We start from the raw sequence: 5,202 nt of genomic DNA, 5'->3' as shown, positions 1-5,202 counted from the left end.
AATATCTCATACCGGAATGAGATGCCCCAAAATGCGATTCAAGTATGCGAAGTTTTTGACATTTGGGGTATTGATTTCATGGGACCGTTCCCGTCGTCTAGAGGGAACAAGTACATACTTGTGGCTGTTGATTACGTCTCCAAGTGGGTCGAGGCCAAAGCTCTACCCACTAACGACGCCCAAGTTGTAGTGAGATTTTTGAAGAATCTTTTCTCTCGTTTTGGAGTCCCGAAATCATTGATCAGCGATCGAGGTACTCACTTCTGCAATTCGCATATGGATAAGGCGTTGCACCGCTATGGGGTCACCCGTCGGCTTGCGACCGCCTACCACCCACAGACTAGTGGGCAAGTGGAAGTAAGTAATTAGGGAATCAAGCGTATTCTCGAGAAAACGGTAGGTTCAAATCGTCGGGATTGGTCCGCCAAATTAGATGACGCTTTGTGGGCCTTCCGTACAGCCTACAAGACTCCGATTGGTTCCACACTATTTTGGATGATTTGTGGGAAGGCCTATCATCTTCCTGTTGAGTTGGAACACCGTGCTTCATGGGCCCTTCAGAGGGTTAATCTTAATTTATCCGCCGTAGAGGGCAATCGTTTCCACCAGTTGCACGAGTTAGAGGAGCTCTGGGATCACACATATGCTCAGTCGTTTATGTTTAAGGAGCGGACTAAGGAACTGCATGATAGGAAATTGAAGGGTAATAAGCAGTTCAAGTGTGGGGATAAGGCCTTATTGTATAACTCCCGGTTGAGGTTATTTCGGGAAAATTGAAATCCCGATGGTCGGGACCGTTCACGGTCACTGAGGTACTCTCGTATGGCACTATTGAGATACAAGATCAAAGCGGGAAGTTTAAGATAAACGGTCACAGATTGAAGCACTACATATGTCGCACCCCGACCAAAGGCGGCGGAACATGCCAGGGTGCAACGTGATTGAACAAATACACAAGACACTATTTAAAGTGACAATATTTAATCAACTCATTTATTTCATAAATTAATAAACAAACACATCTCGTTCATATAAACAAATTTGGAAACAAGTAGTAATAATATTTTTCGTTTTACTAATACCCTAATAGTCTTGATAACGTTTTTCATCAAGTCCTTGAGTTAACAAAAGTCAAACATGTAACATTTCATAAAATAAAGTTTGTCAACACAAAGGTTGGTGAGCAATTCATATGTTTGATCATATAAGTATATAGTAATAAAAAGCCACAAAACTTGTATACAAAACAATAAATAATAGCAAAAATTTAGATATTCAAAAGATAAATAGTTCGGACCCTTTCTAAATGGTAACAACCAAGTATACTCGGATCATAGTGTCCATGAGGCTACCCGCCTCATGCTAAATAGTTATCGTTAATAAGAATACATTAACAACACCCTCCATAAGAGAATACCAAATGGACTCGGGATTTCGTGAAGTAGTTAATAAGAATACATTAACAGCACTGTGCAATAAGAGAATACTAGATAGTTCACGGATTTATGAATCAGCCTTCCAAAAGCGGTAAACACATAAGCATGTAAGCATATAACACCAAATCGAGCATTTATTTAAGTAAAGTATACAATCACGTTTGTGGGTTTAAAGACTCAAGTAAGTAAAGCATTTAGTTTGATAAGTATGAAATGTCACCCCAAAACGAAAGATGGAAAAAGGGGTATGAAAGTACACACCTCGATTGATGAACCTAGAAATAAATAGATAAATAAATGAAGCTCGAACGGTAAACGAACAGATGCGACTTGAAATGATAAACACCTTAGCTAAAATAAATAATGTAATATATATATTAATGAACTTGAAACCATAATGAAACTATATTGGAAACATTTAACGAGAAGGTTCGGTTGTTAATCGGGTTACCGGTTAGTTTATTAACGATTAGGGACTCGTACTTAATTGATAATGAAATATTATTTTATTGAGCTTTTAAATAGCTAAACCAATATTAAAAGAAACAAGACGGGTTTAAATCAAGAGTTCGGTTCTATAAAAATGAATAGATAATGAAGTTTATAATAATATTATTAATGATAAGATAGTAATGATAATAATAATTCTAAAAAGGTATGTTATATACATATATATACATATATATATAGATATATAAGATAATAATAATAACAATAACCATTTCTAATAATACTAATATAGTATAATAATTATAACAATAATTATTATTAATAATACTAATAATAATAGTTATAGAATAAAAGTCTTGGTATTAGTGATAGTGTTGTTGATAAAATAATAATAATAATAAATAATATTGATAGTAAATAATGATACCATATTTGATGTTGGTTCGATTTCTAAACGAATTCACAAAATAAGTATAAAAATATTATTGTTAATAAATAAATGATAGAAATATGATTTTTAATAAATAATAATAATATGGTCTTTATTAATAATAATAACTCGAATATTTATAAGAATAATGATAATAATAATAATAATATTAATGATATATAAATATAATAGTAAGTTATATGTAATAATACTAATATATAATCTTCATGTATTGATGTTAATACTAATAGTAATAATAAATTTATTTAGTATAAAAAGAACCAAAACCGATCTAGGATGAGACCCGAACCCGAGACCCCTCGTTCAACAACTTATATACAAACCAATCGAACCAAAATAATTAAACCCATAAGAACTTTTATGTATCCATTTCCCGGGTATTTATCTTTTCCCCAATTTAAACCAATATCCATACTCATCCAACTCGTTTCAAAATTATATAATCCGATAACTAAAACCGGTTACTAACAATCTAAATCTGGAACTAAACATATGAAAATTAATAATACCAAAAAAAACCCCAAATCAAATGTACCTATTATATGTTCGTAAGTCTTCGGAGGGAGGTTGCCGGAGACGTGACGGAAAAACGAACCGGAGAGAAAGAGAGTGAGAAAGAGGGAGAGAGAGAGATACGAAGAGAGAGAGAGAGATAGAGAGAGCCGAGAGACGGAGGGAGAGCAGAGAGAGAACTGAGGGACGGAGAGAGTGCAACACGGCAGCCAGAGTGCCGTCGCGGCTTCTCTCCGGAATCCGGGTTCGCCGGAAAAACGCAAACAAAGGGGGAAAGGGGGCTGCCGGAACGCGAGGGGGAAAGGAGGGGTGGTGGTGATGTTTGGGATGATGGTGACGTGCGTCGGTGTTCGTCGTCGCCGGAGGAGAAGGCTCGCCGGAAAACGGCTTCTCCTGAAATCAGCTAGGGGGGCGTGGCGGCTGATGTGATAAGGATAGGTTTAGGGTTTGGTTAGTTTTGTGTTTATATATATGTATACATATTTTCCAAAAGGCCCTCCAAGTTTCATTCTTGGTTTAATACGAGTTTAAAGGTTTCAATAGCTTATAACGACTTCTCGAGAATTAGTTTGAACCCCTAATGTTTTTCTTAACGACACTATAATATGACAAAACATCGATTTATTTAAGATTGAGGTCTAAAATATTATATAATAATTTAAATAAAGTTCAAATAAAATGTTGTGTCCTTTTTACAAAATAAAAGTTTACAACACGAAAACAAATCGAGGCCTGAATTTGACGAATCTCACAGTATCACCAACTTTTTGAAAATTTCATCCTGAAATTAAAATAAACTTAAAAAAATGGTAATTACTAACGAATGTCGCTCTTGATAAAACAATTGAATGAATTTTTTTAAGCAAAAGAATAGCGTCAAATCCTTGCATGATTCGAAAAACGCTAAAAATGAGAATAATAATAAAGACACTTATATGTAGGAAGTACAAGCGGCGTATCCACCATGCCCTTATCATAACTCGCATTTCTACCATTTTTCCTCTATCATCCTCGGACCTAAGTTATCACACACAAGTGTACTTACTATGGCTTCCATACGGGGATTTCGATAATTAAGTGTGCACCCATAATTATTTCGATCGTCGTATAGTCCACATGGTTCGTCCCGTTGCGTGGTTTAAGAGACATATTTATTTTGAAATCTTTAGCTATTAAATGTGTAAATAAATTTGTTGAATTTTTACCAATATTGGTAAAACAGTACTAGCGGTTGAAAATTTTTCGGGGTTGACTTTTTAATAAGTAGGAAGATGGGATACATAAATGAAACAATTAAAATCTTAAAGTATAACCAAGGTGAAAACAACTATTTTGGTTTAAATAAGTAAAGACGATCAAATAAATAAAATCCAATAAGTGAAACGAGGATCCAAAGAGTGAAAAATGAGAAACCCGAAAGGTGAGTACATGAGTTAGGGGTAAACAACGTTACAATTTACAATAATGTCGTACATTGAGTTTCATACGCGTACAAACTTGAGGTTATAAGAAATTGAGAATACGATTTCGTGAAATCACGAGGATGAGGTGAGTTTCTTTGGGGTGACGCATACGCACATCAATATAATTAAAATAGTATTTAGTTAACAAACAAAACCATCGATGAAATGTGATAAAACGTGAATACGGCCACTATTGTGAAACCATTTATATAATCGTCATTATAATAATGGTTTCTCCTAGCGCCAAAACTTGTAGACAGCTACACATAGGCCGTTAATAGATTAGATGAATTGATATAGAATAATGCATAGAATCGTGTTTACATAAATGCTCCAACATAAATAACATAGTCACGAAAATATCGTTTAAAAGATAAACTAGATTTTTTTTTGTGAAGTTAAGGTTTTGAAAGTATTACACAAATTGTTATTGAATAGTTTGCATTCGGTCATGAAAATCAAAACACAAAAATGAAATCTCATGTGCATAATATTGTCATTGAACATCTCATCAAATGAAAATAAAATCGTAATAAATGTGAGACTCGAATAAATGACGAAATATGTAAATCGCGTTTTATATGCTCATTGAAAATATAAGAATAACATCGAAGATGAAATCTCAAGTAAGTCGTTTTATTGTTTCCAAGAAAAATGAATATAATAATATCAATATATCGTGGTACCGCATAGCTAGAGAAACGTTTTGATCATTATCAAGTGTAAATCTTGTAAGTCCAATTTGTTAAAGGAATTTGTATACCATAAGCGGTTGTGATAAAAAGTTACTTATAAAATAATGATTGCGATATTAAGAAGTTATAGTTTGCATAAATCGTTATTGAGCAAGAATTTGTGTTACAATATAAAATATTTATAGGCGCGTCCC

The sequence above is a fragment of the Bidens hawaiensis genome, unplaced genomic scaffold, assembly GCF_021521415.1.
Source record: "Bidens hawaiensis isolate Kalapana, Puna unplaced genomic scaffold, B.hawaiensis_p1.1 tig00000097_1, whole genome shotgun sequence".
In the NCBI taxonomy this organism is placed as follows: Eukaryota; Viridiplantae; Streptophyta; class Magnoliopsida; order Asterales; family Asteraceae; genus Bidens; species Bidens hawaiensis.
The sequence above is the reverse complement of the archived record's forward strand: the minus strand, read 5'-3'. Positions refer to the sequence as shown.